The sequence below is a fragment of the Melozone crissalis genome, unplaced genomic scaffold (genome assembly GCF_028551555.1).
Source record: "Melozone crissalis strain CALT ecotype California unplaced genomic scaffold, PUWL_Pcris_2 ptg000277l_1, whole genome shotgun sequence".
Classification (NCBI taxonomy): domain Eukaryota; kingdom Metazoa; phylum Chordata; class Aves; order Passeriformes; family Passerellidae; genus Melozone; species Melozone crissalis.
The window spans coordinates 437,743-455,684 of NW_026536031.1; positions in this window are offsets into that span (position 1 = coordinate 437,743).

The following is a 17,942-nucleotide window of genomic DNA, read 5'->3' on the forward strand; positions in this document are numbered from 1 at the left end:
GCAGCACACAGCCCTGGGCAGGGCTGGCAGCCGTGCTGGCAGCAAGGAGAGCCCCTGGCTTTGTGCTGGCTGATTTCTCACCGCTCTGGGATAAGGCAGGGTCAGAGCGTGGGGGCACGTCCCCTCGCTCGGTGCCTTCTGGTTCTCTGTGTTCGTGTTTTGTCTCAAAGGTCATTTTGTGAGAGCTTCAGTTTCGCCAGTCTCCCCTCCCGGCCATTCCCACCCAATTCCATCCCAATCACCCCTAAAACCCCCAAATTAATTCAAATTCATTCCATTTAACTCCGCACCCACCAAAAAAATCACCAAAATCCCAACCCAAAAAAATCCCAAATATTTCAATTCTCAATTTTGGTGGTGCAGAACTTTGAGAAAACCAAAAAAAACCAAAAAAGAAACCCCCAAAAAATCCAAAAAACCCAAAAGAACCCCCAAAAAAACTCCAAAAAACGCCCAAAACCACCCAAACCCCCCCCAAAAACCGCCAAAAAACTCCAAAAACCCCCCAAAACCCCCCAAAACCCCCCAAAAAACCTCAAAAAACCCCCCAAACCCCCCCCAAAAACCTCAAAAATCCTCAAAAAAACCCCTAAAACCCCAAACGCCCCCAAAAACCTCAAAAAAACCCCCCAAAACCACCAAAAAACCTCAAAAAAACCCCAAAAAACCCCCAAAAACCTCAAAAATCCTCAAAAAACCCCCTAAAAACCCAAACCCCCCCAAAAACCTCAAAACCCCCCCAAAAAAACCCCAAAAACCTCAAAAAACCCCAAAACCCCCAAAAAACCCCCAAAAAACCCCCAAAAAATCTCAAAAAAACCCCCAAAAACCCCCAAAAAAACCTCAAAAAAACCTCAAAAAACCCCCCAAAACCCCTAAAACCCCCAAAAAACCTCAAAAAAACCCCAAACACCCCCCAAAACCCCTCAAAAAACCCCCCAAAACCTCAAAAATCCTCAAAAAAACCCCTAAAAACCCCAAAAACCCCAAAAAAACTCCAAAAACCCCCCCAAAACCCCCAAAAAACCCCCAAAAAACCTCAAAAAACCCCGGAAAACCCCCCAAAAAACCCTCAAAAAAACCCCCCAAAAAGACCTCAAAAAAAAACCCCCAAACCCCCCAAAAAACCTCAAAAAAACCCCCCAAAATCCCCAAAAAACCTCAAAAAACCCCCCAAAAACCCCCCAAAAACCCCAAAAACCCTCAAAAAACCCCGAAAAAAACCCCCCAAAACCCTCAAAAAACCCCGAAAAAACCTCAAAAACCCCAAAAAACCCCCGAAAACCCCCCAAAAAACTCCAAAAAACTAAAAAAAAACCGTGGAAAAAACTCCAAAAAACCCCCCAAAAACCTCAAAAAAACCCCCAAAAAACCCCCAAAAAACCTCAAAAAACCCCCAAAAAACCCCCCAAAACCCCCCAAAAAACCTCAAAAAACCCCCAAAAAGCCCCCAAAAACCCCAAAAAACCTCCCCAAAAACCCCCCAAAAACCCCAAAAAAAACCTCAAAAAAACCCCCAAAAAAACCCAAAAAATCTTTAAAAAACCCCAAAAAACTCCCAAAAAACCTCAAAAAACCCCAAAAAAACCCCAAAAATCTCAACCCCCCCAAAAAAAACCACCCAAAACCTCAAAAAACGCCCAAAAAGCTCAAAAATCCTCAAAAAAACCCCTAAAAACCCCAAAAATCCTCAAAAAACCCCCAAACCCCCCAAAAAACCCCAAAAAACTTAAAAAACCCAAAAAAACCCCCCAAAAAACCTCAAAAACCCCAAAAATCTCAAAAAACCCCCCCAAAACCCTCAAAAACCTCACAAATCCTCAAAAAAACCCCCAAAACCCCCAAAAAATCCTCAAAAAAAACCCCCAAAAAACCCCCAAAAAAACCTCAAAAAAACCTCCAAAAACCCCCAAAAAACCCCAAAAAACCTCAAAAAACCCCCAAAAACCTCAAAAATCCTCAAAAATCCCCAAAAACCCCCTAAAAAACCTCAAAAATCCTCAAAAAACCCCCTAAAACCCCCAAACCCCCCAAAACCCCCCAAAAACCTCAAAACCCCCCCAAAAACCTCAAAAATCCTCAAAAAACCCCCTAAACACCCCAAAAAACCTCAAAAAACCCCCAAAAAACCCCCAAAAATCTTAAAAAAACCCCCAAAACCCCCCAAAAAAACCTCAAAAAAACCCCCCAAAAAACCTCAAAAAAACCCCGATAACCCCCCCCAAAAAACCTCAAAAAAAACCCCAAAAAACCCCCCAAAACCCCCCAAAAACCCCAAAAAATCCTCAAAATACCCCCCAAAAAACCTCACAAAACCCCGAAAAACCCCCAAAAAACCTCAAAAAACCCCGGAAAACCCCCAAAAAAACCTCAAAAAAACCTCCAAAAACCCCCCAAAAAACCTCAAAAAAACCCAAAAAAACCCCCAAAAATCTCAAAAATCCTCAAAAAACCCCCAAAAAACCCCCCAAAAAACCTCAAAAAAACCCCAAAAAACCCCCAAAAGGGAGTGAGGGTGTGATGTTGAGCCTGGGAAAGGTGGAGTTCAGGGAAGACATTTGCATCTCACTAGGTAAATCTCATTTTAGTGACAATACGCTAAATTCATTTTCCCCAAATTAGGACTGTTTTGCCCATTATGGCACTTGGCAAATCATCTCCCTGTCTTTATCTTGGTACACATATTTCCTCATCTCCTCCTGTCCTGCTGAGGAAGAAGAGAATTAAGCGAGTGGCTGGGTGGGCATCTGTCAGCCAACATCTAGTCACCATACAACCACAGATTCCTCTGCCATAAAACATTTTACATGTTCTACTCTTTTTTCTTCACCAAAACACACAACTTGAAAGCCTGCAAAAAGAAGTCCCAATCACATGCAAGAACAAGTCCCAATCCCAGTAGTCACAGTAACTACTACGAGACAGAAAAAGAATAACATACACAAAAGTTTGAGGTGTTATGCCACTGAAAGTCTGAATATTATTATTTTAAAATATTACAAAGAGGAAAGGCATAGTTTCTATATAAATCATTTTAGAATAAGTAAAAAATAAATTATACTAGCACTGTAATGGGAGCTAATCAAGCTGTGTTGAAACCACTGTATAACCAGCAGTCTTAACTTAAAAGTATTCTAGGACTAGAGAAGTAAAGTGGTGGGCATCCAAATGAAAGAAGGATCTCTAAACTTCAGAAAGGAGGTTAAGGAAGAAGGATTTGTATTTCTTAGAAAATAGGAGATTACAATTAAACCTCTGTGAAATAAAATAGTTCAAAGAAACCAGAAGACTAATTGCTGCAGGTTATCTGAGTTCATGCAAGCACCAAAAGTCAAATTAAGACATCCCCTCTCCAGCAGGAATGTGAAGAAAAACCCTCTAAACTGACTGAAAGAGCAGGAAGAAGGAAAAAATGTTAGCAGTCAGACACACTTTTGCAAGCAGTTTAAAAACTGCTTAGAACACATTTGAAAGAGCTTGTGTGCAATAACGGAGTTAAGGGAAGAAACAATGAATGTGTGGGCTTCTGGGACATTTATTGGGCTAAAATTTTAACATCAATTTTGTTTCTTATGATTTTCCATCAAATTCACCATCTAACTTTCTCATGTGCTGCATGGGATAATACCACCAGAAACACACCAAAAAAGAAGTGATGCCTTGAAAGGATCAAAGTACTTTTGAAAATCCAGTAAACAAATAAAAAAAGCCCACAATCCATTTGGAGCAAAGCAAATTCAGAATGTGGAAAAACATTACCTCTTAAATCCAGTTCTAAGAACTGTAGGTGCAACTGTCACACCCTTGTTCCCCCAGGATGATACTGTCTTAAGCACTGAATATTATAGGCAGATAATTCAGGATTGGACTGAAGCCCATGATTATCTTCTAGCATTTACTGTGTGGATATTTCGATTTATCATCGAGGAAAAGAGAATTTCATCATCAGTCCTGACATTTTTGGGGAAGAGAGCAGCCTTACAATTTAGAGATCTGTAGACATTAATGTATTTAGTAGGCAGTGACAAAAACAAGCAATAAATACCAAGTAACCTAAATAGCACAGATCATACATTAAAAGTTACAAAATTAAGGCTACACATGAAATTCAGACAGAACCATTTTGTTTAGTAAGTAGAAAATCAGTGAAATATGTTGACAGTAAGTCATAAAAACAAATAATAAAAATAAGTAGATTAAAAAAAACTGTGGAGGTAAGGGAAAATTTAAGACATCAAGAATGATAAAATGTGGAGCCAAGGCTGAAATTTATTCAGCACAAATATCAAGGTGACCTCTTCCAAGCAGAAAGCTTTGATACCATGAAACTTCAATAATTTGTGGAAATAGGTCTATCAAGCAGACATAACTTGTTATCAAATCCAATTTTTTAAAAGTAGATAATTTCTTGAAATCATATGCAATTTTAAATTAATATACTTTTATGAACTTTAAGCCTATATTTTATTGGCATTAGTGCTGATGGAGAAATGTTTCTATTTATTCCTTTTCAGAAAATGCTCAGCTTAGTTTAGGTCAGCATAAATGCCATGTAATCAACATGGAAAACTCAGAAGAAGGTCAATGACTAGGAAAGAGTCTTGAAAACATGGGACAAGTTAAGAAAGGATTTGGAAGGTAATTCTTTACCCTCAAATGCCTCAAATTCCACAGCCAGAACACCAATGACTGCCCTTAGCAAGACAACTTTGAATATGCTGGCATTATTAAAGAAATTCAAGGCCAGAGTAGTTACATATTCCCACATCACTTGTGTACAACTTTGGAAAATACCAACTGAAAATATTTGTGGGGAGTTACACTCAAATTTGTCAGTTGTACATTCTCTAACTCTTGGCCACCAATCAGGGTAACTACAGTCACTGTCTCTGGTTACTGATAGTCAATAAAACATTGACAACTACAGCACACTACACAACTGAGACAGATACAGGACTCCATAACATGAAATCCTCATTAGGAATGACATGGAAGCAATGCCAATATGCATTCTCATTACCTGAATCATGGCTAGCAGCTTTGATTAAAAGGGAGCTTTGAATCTCTGGTTTTTTTGGGGTGAAGGGCCTACTACACATCAGCGATTCATTGCTTTACTGAAAACTATTAAATTGTAGCTTATAATGTTGATAGCAAAATACAACAGAAGATTTCTAGGGCACTGGCTGCCATGGCCAGCACATAAATAGCATCACTTGTTTCTTCCATATTGTTTCTAGTACTGTGAAAAAGCTATCAGGTTTCCTTCCTTTTTCACTTTGTAAACTAGGCAAAAAGGGAAAAAGAATCTCTTAATCAAGCAGTGCCAGCTTAACAGCAGAATTGTTCTTTACTCTCATTCCTAAAGACAGGAAAAAACCACCCTGAAAACCAAACCAAACGGAGAAAGCTACAACCAACCTGCAAACACAACCCAAAATGCCATTGGACATGTTCCTAATAGCACTAAGCTAAAAAATAATGTTCTGGCCTCCTAACAGGCAGCTATAGTGAGTTTACTGTGACAACAAAAAGAATAGTTAAAAACCTATCAGTGGCAGAATGTTTAGCACCTATTACAGACACAAGTGTAACTACCTAATGGTAATTAAGGGCATAAGAGAATGACTAATGCTCTGAATCCATAAAAGTGCATTGGTTTGGAAGCTATTATGATTGCACTGTCTGCAGCTCACAGCCTACACTGGGCAATTTACAGTGATAAGCATTCTGCATAAAACTGATACTCCATTCTTCCAGCACTGGATAATGAGCTGGTACATAAAGCTGAAACTACACACCACACACTGGTCACCACTTGAACAGTCCATTTACTCTCCTCCTAAGGATGCACCTGTTTTACCTCATCTTAAATTCCACATATTCCTATGCCGTGTTTTTCTCATCAAAATGCTAAACACTTCATGTGGTGTCTTTTGTGGTTTAGAAATACGTTGTTGTTCAGCAAAACTGAGAAACAAGAAAATGGATAAAGAACATACAGTACTGGCTGGCTGGTAGCTAGAACAAATGCTGACATTTATATCAGCTCTTATTTAGCTCAGGGGTTTCTGAACCAGGCCTTCCCCATGCACAAGTGGCATAAAATTATTCACATTGAATAGCACATTTCTCAATGAGTGACCTAGAAGTGCTACTCCACTGGACTAGGCAACCCAAAATTTGGTTTGTAAGAGAAAAAACTCACAAGGTATGATGAAATATTATATTTTCTATATGAGATACTCCCTGAAAATGAAGGTTTAATGTTTGTATTCCAGAGAGAAATGAAACAGAAGGGGGCAAAAATTCCTCCCCTGCCACAGCGTCACATACAAGAAACTGTTACCCTTTAAATTATACCATATTTCTGCTAAAGGGTTCTTTCAAACATCAGAGAGAGAAGGGGGACAAAAATGATATGCTGCATTGTCCAAAACTAAACTGGAAAATGATAGATACAGATTATCATCTAGTAATTTATAGGAAAGCAAGTACTTTCATTTTCTTGTATATAAGTAATATACTGAAAGGAATTAAAAAGATATTCAAATTGTTTACAAATCAGACTTTAAAGCAATGTTCTTTTCAAGGGGCTAGATACTCTTTCAAGAAAAAGTAAGATAAAGTTTCCCTGCCCAAATCAAATATTGTTAAAAAGGTACAATGCCTTGGACTAGATTTCTCCTCTGCAGAGCTCAATGCCGTTATTCAAAGTGAATAGGATCAACTACAAAAAACCACATTTATTCCCCTTGATATTTCACAGTCAGTGCAAATCACCATAGCTTCTCTGAAATTAGTGTACTCCAACATTAACTTAGTTCTGTTTCCATTTAGTTACCAGATGGAAACCTAAAATCATAGCCATAGATAGAAAAAAGTACATTAGTAAGTAAAGAACATTACTGTGAGTACTACTATGAGTAGGCCAGTTAAAGGAGTCCCATATTCCCCATGTAACTCTAGAAGCCACACAGCTACTGCACAATCCCAAGAAACAGATAAGAAGAATGAAGAAAGTTAAGCAAACATCTACCAAAAGTTCCAAAGTTCTCTACACAGCTGTGAGAGTAAATAATTTTCTTTAGGCTGCCATTGTTTTCCTTTCCATCTGGAACCAGCTTACCTCCTGTTCCCTGGGACAAAATCAGAGTCTGTGTGAAGCTATAACCACTCAGACCTGCCAGCAATATTAACAGAACCATGCAATGGCTTGGGTTGGAAGGGACCCTTATATAATCTAAACTTCAACCCCAAATTTTTGCTGTTTTTTGCAGTAGCCATAACACATCCTGCCAAACCAAGGAGTCGTTTTGGTTCCCATGGGATCAGGCACAAAATCACTCCACAAAGACAATTCAGGTTGTTCTCTCTTCAAGGCAGGAACTTGTAAGCCACTGTGACTTTTCCTCCTGAGGGTTTACCCAGGAGCTCTGTGTCCCACATCAGTGATGGATGAGGGGTTGGGATGCTCTCAATAACCTTTATCACCCCCACCAAGCCCTCTGACTGAGAGGGAGCAGTTTGTTTATGGGCAGTGCTGGTGACAGGCACAACAAGAAGTCCCCTCATTCAGTCAAATGAGTGAGTTGAAGGATTAGTCTGTCATGCCAGCACAGGGCCTCATTTTTCTTCTGTGCTACGTGGGTCATCCCCTTCCCACAGCCTGTATTTGATCATGATTAATTCGTCAAGGCTGGCTATAGCATGGAAATGAAGAAATGGATTGCCAATTACAGTTACCTTCTCGCAGAACACCCCTTGAACCAGTCCTTTCCTGCAGTAGTGACAGCTCAGAAATAAACCAAAAGCAGCTCTATGGAGCAGCAGCCTGACCCAAAGTGTGTTTTAAAGCAGAAGGTGACTTCCCCCTGTCCAAAACCAGCTCCACAGTGTAAATGGGTGACTTCTGTCCTGCCTGCCTGGCAGGTACACAAAAAGCCCACTCACACTTGTTTTTGTAGTCATCTTGTTCATATGTGCTCAATTTCTGACTTAACACTCGTCAACAAGAAGGCGCACATTTGTTTCTGTGAGCCTCACCCTGAATAAACCCGAAGGGGAATTTAATATGTATACAATTACTTCCAAGTAAACACAGCTAGCAATGATTCTGCTCTGCACAGAAGTTCTGGAAAGGATTCCAACTTTCTCCCCAGCAGTACTCACAGAAAGGTAAATTCTGACTCTTGCTGAATTTCCTCTGCAATAAGCCTTATGTGTTCTTACTAGCTGTGTAATATTTCAGTCATACAAGAAACTAGCTTAAACTGAATAATCAGATTCTGATAGATTACTTAAACAGGAAACAATTCCACAAAAACCTGATATTTTATGAATAATTATCAATATGGAATTTGAGAAATAACACTGCAGCCCTGGCAATGCATGCAATCTGTTTAAATTATTGATACACTCACCAGCTAGTTACTTGAGTTGAATAAATTCAAAGTATGTGTATAAATCTAACTTTTTATTGCCTCAAAAATTACTAGTTAAAAAAGAAAATCCCTTTTACTATAAAAAAATATAAATCAGAGCATTGTAATAGATGCTTCCTTCCATTGTTGTAATTCACAGTACTTTATTTTCTGGCACATCACACCTTGAGACAGAAGACAGGTGAACATTTTGCCAACATGTGCAGCACACGATAGCTTTAAATACATTCCCAAGATAAAAAGACACAACTAACTCTCTTCCTGGCCCAAAGTGGCCCTCCATTAACCCAGCTGCCAACACGATCTGCAGTGTGCAGAGCTGCAGAATACATCTTATAAACAGGATTTTGGCTTAGGAACAGGATTAGTCATTCACTACACAGAACCTTTCAGCTCTGCTATTCTGCCTCAGTGGCAGTTGCCCTTTCCAGTGATATATGGCAGCATCACAATTTAACAAAGATGCAGGGAAAAGGACAACACAGTGAATGACTCTCAGAGCCAGAGATGCCTTTAGCTTGACTTTCATGTACTTTGATGAGACTCAGAGTAGCAGGTTTACTCTGTTGATCCCTTCTTTCATTTCAGGAGAAAGATATTTGCCCTTGCAGCAATGCATTTTTACCGCTCACAATCCACCTAAGAGTCTCCATATTCTCACACACTCTTCTTCCAAACTTCTTGGAGTGACCAAAGTTAAGAATGAGAGATGACTTTGGTAATGTAAATTTATATATATGGTGACTTTCTGTGTTTGTACTGGAGTAGTATTAAGGGTCTCCAACACTGACCAGGACCATTACAATAGATATTGCATAAATAAACAGTAAGAGATAATGTCTGCTATGGAGAATAAAAAGTTGCACAAATAAGGCCCAGCATCACAATATTCTGTGTCCAGATCACAGATAGACCCCTTGCACTAAAAACTGAGGAATTAGTGGGAAACAGAAGCTGTTTTCCTGAGGCATTTACTATCAAATGCAGTCACAGAAGTTCAAAAAGATACCAAAGGTCAACACCTTTGTGGTAAAACTATTTGACATATGTGACACCACAAATATTACTCCTACTCAACTTCAGTGTGTCAGGGCTTTCAAAACCTCTGCAAGGACACACAAAGACTTGCACTATTCTCCTGTCCTCACAGAATGAGTTTTAAGCTGTGAGTGGGACTGAGCTGAACACACTCAGAGTCACAGGATACCTCAGGCTGAAAGGGAACCACGAGGATTATTGAGCCAGACTCTCTGCTCCTCACAGGACTACCTAAAATTAAACCATGGGAACCATGCTCATTAGGTTTCATGGCAGCTTCCTTCTGTTTACATTTGTAAACTCCAGATAAAATAATTGCATGGTATTAAAAGGAATAGAAATCCTGCCATTGGTGAGCTTTTTCTAGCTGCCAAAGTACCCAGAACTTGGGGTATAACTAAGATTACATGCAAGACTAGTTAAGCCAGAGTGCACAGGTAAATGAAATTACTGCTAAGTGCTAAAATGTGGGAAGGCATGAAAAAGATATTATTATAATGACTGTGTTTTCACACTACATCTAATAGTGAATATGGTCAAAAGACACCCAAAGCAACATGGTAGAATTCACTAATGGACTGGGCTCCGGTCAAGTTTTAAAGACATGTTCTTTCCTGAGGCAAGGGGCAAGATAACATCAAAGAAAAAAATTGGATAGCAATAATCGGGCCTTTTGCCAAGAAATATTTTATACTCCATGTATCATCTTAATGCAATGTCTCTAGGATGAGGTCCACATAGCTTTATTTTCTTACTTCAATTCATTTCTTAACAAATTAGCTTCAAAGAGTTTTAGCTTTTCCAGAGTGTAAAGGCATAGAACAAACACATCAGATTATCATGTTGACATCAGCCAAGAAAATTTAGAAAAGAAAATTAAGTGATTCTGTTGGTATACAACAATATAGAGCTTTAACTTGCATCATGGTAGTTGAGACATTCCTAGCTCTTTGAATAGAAAACCACAAATATGAAAGCAAATAAAATAAATGATCAGCTGAAGCCTTATTTATAATTTCTGCAATATGCTTTCTGGATACCAGAGAACTTTTCCAGCTTATTTATGCTTTACAGGACAGTTACCTGACAAAATAAATAATAATACAGAAATTGAAAGGAAAAAAGGGAAAGTGCCCAAAGCTCAACACGTTTTTGAAGCCTTTGGGGATGTTCCTGGCTTTTCCTCAGGAATCTGGAGATACCAACAGAGCTCATGTAAAGCAACTTGAGCCATGCTAGTAGCTTCAATGTGCAAAAAACTATGAAATAAGAGCAAGAGAGCACACAATTGTTTCTTGCAGAGTAGAACCCAGGCAGTGAGGTTAAAGAGGCTGGGCAGCTGCAAGATTGAAAGGTGTGATAATATTATGATATATATCTAATATAAATATGGCTGAAATAAAAATATAATTTTAAGAAGAAAAAGTAACTACATGGACTTTTATTTCTTCCTAAGGAGAACAGGGAAAAGATTAAAAGAGATGCCATGAGGCAAGTGACTATTTAGTCAACAGTCTAAGCTTTCTAAGGGGAATTTTTAAGGACAGTCACTAAATGCCATTTTCATGAAGGACAGGATTTGTCCTCTAGTGTTCAGGGGAAATGCTGCAAATTGAACCAGTCAGCAAGACCTTCAGAATAGATAAAATTCTAGATAGTCAAACTACATTATCCATAAAAAACTAATTTCCACTGAAAAAGAGAGCTTATTAAGTCTCTCGTCTGGAATCAAGCTAGAGCTTCTCCTTGCTAAATACATCACATGAATGTTAATTTTAGACTGCTGAGAGCCCATCAATTTACACTTCCCTGTAATAATTTTTTAGTATTTAAATTATGGGAAGACACCAATTAGTATCATGGACAGCACACTATCTGAAATAAGAACACTGTTAAATAATGCATGCAACAATTTTTTATACAAGTAGTAATTAGATTTCTAGGATTACTTGAATATTATAATAGTAATTTCATAGCTGTTACCATTACTTTTAATAATAATCTATTTAAGTGGTGATCAGACCCAAAAGAAGTGTCAAAGAATGAGTTCTCATATATCTTCATTTTTACAAACATATTACATTATGCCAATTAACCAGCAAATAACAAAATGCAATTAACTCTCAATGAGTTACAAAAAAAGTATTTTAAAACAACACAGTGCCAAAAAAAGTTGCTGTGGTCTAAGCTGAGGATGAGGAGCTGCTGATCAAGTTTAAAAATCAGCTTAGTTATGAAAATCTTAATAGGAACTTTTCTTATGTGACCTACTAGATTTCGATTTTTTTATCATGAAGAATTTATATGATAATAACCATTTTCCTGGATAACCTCAACTGGCATCACAATATCCAAATTCTGATGCTCACATAAGCATTAAGCCTTTTTAATGGTGACAGAAACTCAAAGCACCAGACTGAAGATAAATACAAAACCACTTGATAGCTACTTATTAGACACTGGTGTATGGTGGCCCTGGAAAATTTACAGCTGACTCCTTCCTTGGAAAGATGACAGTGCAGCCCTTATTAGAATTGCTCATTAAAGAAACATCTATTCCAGAAATGAAATGCCAACAGAAAAATGAGGAAAAAAAACAGATGAGAAAGATGGAAATAGATGGCCTCAACCTTTAACCCTGTGTCAGGAATTTATTCTGCCTTTGAAAACATTTGGTTTAGTCTTCTGACTCGGATTTTACAATCCTTCAGTCAAACACCTGTTGGTTAATCCCTTGTTATAATCTCCCTGGGATCACCTCATGGGGAGAAGGGCTGGTGGAGATGCTGCCAGCCCTCTGTAGCAGGATGAATCACTCCTTGGACTCTGAGCAGGACAGACTGGGGCTCAGGACAGGGGTGACACAAGCTGGCACAAGACTAAAGGACCTCCTCCCCAAATCGAAAGCAGACCAGAGGAGCTGTGCTCCCTCCCTGCACCCTCCCTTAAGAAAGGGATAATATGCTTCTATTTCCTATACACACAGCAATTTACTCTACTTTTTTTCTTTTCAGACTTCCCTTTAGCAACACATAGGAAAAAAAAAAAACCCCACAAAAACCCATGCAATGTTTTGTCATTACCAGGCCAAAAGCTTCAAGTAAGCCTCAGTGGATCCTACAGCAGTAAGATTTACTCCAATGTAATAATGATGTTTCAAATGTGGTGAAACTGTGCATTCCCACCACTGAAATCACCACAGACATTCTGCACTTTCAGGGCATTTGGTCTGTTTCTCTCTCTGTTTTTAAAATTAATGCAAGTATAAGTTCATAAGAAAACTAAGAGCTGCCTTTATATTTCTTCTCAGAAAGGATAGAGGACATAATTTTCATGAAATCAAGCTAAGGTACATCATACAGCAATTGGAATATATACACCAATTGGAATTCAGAGCTTCACCTTTCTCCTTCCACTTTATTTCTTCTCTTTTCCTCCCTCCCTTAAGTTTAAAATAACATTTAAATATTAGTTTTTGTTGTCAAAGAGCAGCTTATGTTGCCAATATAAGTCTCTCAGAACAAAGCCCAAGCCTGTATTATTGCAGAGTAACAGCAAGGAGGTAACACACAGGTGTGCACAGACCATAACATCTTCAATTCCTTCCATATGTAGCCTATCCCATAATTATCCCTCAAAATATTTGTGACAAGCATGAAAAATCCTGTCTCCTTACATCCATCTGCAAAGCCTTGTTTTAATTTTGTGGCTTGGAAGGTTTGTAGCACCACATCCAGCATCCTTGTTCACTCTGCAGGCTGCCAACACCACAATTTGTGGACAGCTTCTTAATGAGGTGCCCTTCCAGAAAATCTACTGAAAAAAGTGGCATTTCCCCCTCAATCCCCTATTCTGGAGCTATCTCAGACATAATAAGATAGTAATTAAGGGGAAACTGGACATGTAAAAGGTGATCCACTGGTATGACATAAAAATATGACATACTACAGCCTAAAATAGCACTTTGTACCCTCTGAACTATAGATTTGCCTATAGATTCCTTCATCATTTTTTATAATTTTTCCCCCAAACAGATAGTAAAATTGCTTTAAAAAGGAAAAAGAGACAAAAATGTAAAAAAATTCCTAAAAATCAAACTGATCTGGCTTATGCTTGTGTGTTACTAAACAGCTCCTAAGGATGTCTGGAGCTTGATACTCCACTACCTCCCTAATGCCATGGGAGGGATGTAAATCCTCAGTCCTCCTCCCAAAACAGTTTTATTTGGGAAACTTCATGCTCTCAGTATAAATGAAAGCATTTATTGAAATGGAAAAGAGTAACCCAGGGATCCATGGGGATATGAACCTTCACAACCTTTGCTTTCTTAGACTGATTAGCAGTTCTTAAGCTTATTAAAGGTGACAGGGATCTTTTAGGAAAATATATTAGGGATTTGAGATCTCGTAGGGAATTTTTTTTCTCAGAGTGCCTGTGAGCAGACTCTCACTTGTTTTTTTAGTTCTTATAAAAATTTAGCATTGGTTGCTGCCTATGTCTTTTTTCCAAGATGGAATCCCTCATTTGAATCAAACTTCTAAGTCAAAGATCCATTGTGAGTGGATTTGTTGCCAGAACTCCTTAAACAGGAGCGCATGAAAATCCAAGTTTCGCCTGCTGGCACTGTGCAGCAGCCAAATTGCCTTCCCAAGGCTGTGACTTGTTCAAGCTGAAACATCCACAGCGTGATGGGTGGAGATGGAGCATCAGGAAAGTGTCTGGGGAGGAGGGCAGACTTTTCCTCTGTCCAACACACTTCCCATGGAAAGCAATCTGCCCTCTGCCAAGACCTCAGGAAAAGCATTGCTTGCTTGTTTCTTCCCAGCTTCCTTTTCATGGGAGTAAAGGAGTGCTCTGCAGTGATGAAAACAAGAACGGACTGCTCCCCACAGAAGGGTGAACACTGTCCTAAGGATGAGAGTGCAGGTGAGCAACCTACACATCTACAGGAGTCTGGAGCAGAACTCAGCCCACATCGTCAAACTGGATATACTCAGCCAACCTCTAGCAAATTGCTGCATTTCAATTTGTAAGAGAAAATGCATTCTCAGCCAGGGGTTTCTGAAGGGAAAGAATTTGTTTGTATGGATCCAAGATGAGGAAACAGCAAGTTCCTCCTATACTGCTTCATTGGGACAGTCCAGTGTTGGGCGCACAGCACAGATAATCATCTTGGCCACCAGGAATGAGGCTGACCCACTTTTCCACCTAGACATTGCCTTTATCTAAAGGAATATGCATGGATAAAGGGGAAAACCCCAACAAAACCAGAAAGATTAAAGCACAGTTTTGTGGGGCTTGTGTGTACTTTACATTGCAAACACCTCACCACCCACAGTGTAATTTTAGCAATGCAACTGCTATCAAACATTCTTGAAAATACTGACACCTGAAGCTAGATGCAGGGCTGCCTTTTTAATTATTACTCTCAGGCAGTGCATCCGAAAGTCTGGAAAGAAGGGAAGTACTTTTTTAATTGAGAAATAAAAAAACATTTCTTAAAATGTAAACAGTACAATCAAATAGAGGCTGTATTCCCCCCTCCAAAAAATCTCCAAAAAGCAGCCTCAGAAAAGCCATTTTATCACAAATGCATTTAAATTTATTTCCAGCAGTGAAAACAGCAAACAATTACAGAAAAAGCATCTGCTGCAGTGTATAATGTTTCAGTAATGCAACAGCTACCTTTGAGAAAAGCATTGAAAACTTCCCATAAACTCACTATTCCTATCAGAGATCCTTTCCAACTTTCTCTGCTGGCTTCAGGGAACCATATTTCTCACCTGCTGAGACTTTTCTATTAACTAGGCCAATTCTAAAATAAAGTGAACTACTATTCTTTGTACCTCCCAATTACTGGTAATTTCCATATAGTTTCATCATATCTTGCTTGATATTCTAAAATAAATGTACCAAACAAAAAAATGTCAACAAAAATAAGTATATCAAACAAAAACATATCTATGTAAAAGATCAAGATTTAAGCCAATGAATCAAGGACTAAAATGCAAAACTTGCCTCCAAGTTCAAAAGGGGGGACCAAAACTGAGAACGGAGGGAAAGCTTTACCTGAAACCAGATTTCTATTCAGCCAGTTCTAGTGCTCATGGAAATGGCATCTGCATGTTCTTCTGCAACAATGGAAATGCAGTTCAAGTACAAGGGAATACAGCACCCAAACTGAACTAGATTTTACCTTCTGAAGCCTATTTCAGATCTACAATCATAAAAAAATTTTTAATAAGAGGTCCTTAAAATAGAGGGAACAAGCCTAAATATTTCTGCCTTCATTTCTTCCCTTCTGAATCTGAATTATCTAATTAGTCAATGCTCAAATTACCTCATCTAACAATTACTATAGCTTATGACTTACGTCATGCTACATTGTTACATGATAATGGCTTTTTAAAAAAATTATTGCTGTTTAGCATTAAATCATTGATAGTTTGGGTTGGAAGGGACCTTACAGATCGTCTGGTTCCAATCCTCCTTGGGAAATGTTCCACTAGACCAAGTTGCCTAAAGTTCCATCCCACCTGGCCTTCAACAGTTCAAGACATGAAGCATCCTCATGTTTCTTTAAAACATCCTTGTTTTAAAAACATTAAATTGTACAAATAATCAAACATACAATCATTTATTGGATATAAATGGAAAAAAAATCCATATAGGTTATTGTTTAAGGAAAAAAAATCCCCTTTGTAGTCTGCATGTTTTCTCAATTCCTCAACTTTTTTCTCTAAATACTGAACTACTTGTTTTTTTTCCTCCTTCAAATATCATGCTCACTTCTTCCACAATGCCAACCAAAAGCCAGTTAACTGCTAGTGATGGATTACCTTATGATTACAACAAAGCAAGAGACTTACAATAACCATTTCCTTCCAGTTCCTTCAGGTCATGTAAATTAATAAACCAAAACAGTGAAAGCAAAACTCAAGGGAACTAAGACAATTTCCTGTAACTCCAGCAAGCTGGCTAGCTGGCTTGGCTTTTTTTTTTTTTTTTGGCCAGTCTTGGACATCATGGCATCTTTCTTTCTTTCCCTCTGGATGGAAAATTTTGCCAGACCCCTATTTTTCCCTCGCTGAAATAACAGCAGCATGTTTAAGAGTTAGTGCAGAAGGGAAATCACAATTTCAGGTTTTGGCCCACAGGCTCTAAGGGCTGTGCACAACCGTATCCCCCTTCCCAGCACACCAGCATCCAGTCACAGCCAAAGGCTTTGGGTCTCTGTTATTTAACACAGTATAAATATATTGGAGAGATAAAATGACTAATGAGACATCTGATAGGAAATATCACTGTTTGAAATACCATAGTAATAGGGAAAAATGAGTAAGAATAAGTGACATCAAAGGTGTGTCTTACCATAAATTCCGGTTGAAATACAGGGAAAGGCCTGTAAAACATATGAAAGAAAAAAAAGATCAGTGGGATTTCTGTTACCATATTTTTTATCAAAACCAAGAGTGTTTTTAAATGCCTGTTTTTTAACACCCAGAGATTATATGTTACAGCATTCATGGATAAAGCAGTCAAATCATAGGCATTCTCATGTCATTATATGAAACATATTCCATGTGTTTTCCTTCCTGCCACATTAATAAAACTGCATTCTTCTTCACATCTTGAGTTACAAACAACATTTGAACACAGACTCATTCTTAAAATTGCCTTTTGAGCTAAAATTTGATGCTATGAGCTAAAAATGAACACCATAAGCTACTACAGTAGCAAAAAACAAAGTCATATCATCTGGTTTGAGTTAGAAAATATTTCTTCATCAGTAAAATAAGCTTGGCCAGCTTAGACTATGTTATGCCTCTTTGCCATGCCCTCATTCACTATAATCTCATTTTTTGATTCAGTTCTTGACCTCAGTTCTTTTGGATGTGGTTTATGGTGTGACCCAACACAGCTGTACTGCTACAAGCCAAAGGTTTGCAAACTGGCACAGGGGGAGGAACTGGAAGATGCTGGTGAAAAGAAAAGAGCACATTTTTGGGGCAGCTTGGACACCAAAGAATACACATCACGCAACTAGAAATATTGCAGACGCTGTGCCAGGAAGAACAATAATTTGCATTCCTGCTAGCTCTATGTGTTGTCTTGAGATTTGCATTTCTATGAGCCAGAGTCAGATTTCCACCAGGAAAAAACAAAGCTGACGTTTCAGGAGAGAGGCAATTTTCTTGGTGTTCAGCTGATACGTGATATCGCCTTTGCCTCCCACCTCTGGACTGACAGCAGGCACAGCTCAAAGGTATGAGAGCACCTGGGACCAAAGTCTCAAATATCCACCCCGAGGCTCCCTCCAGATCCCCCAGCAATGAGTCATCATACAAAAGAAAGAAATTCTTCTTTACTTAATCACACAGGAAAACATTATTCAAAGCTAATGCTTGCTTTATATTTAACCAGGGAATTAATTAGGGAATGGTGATTAAGAAAGGAGAG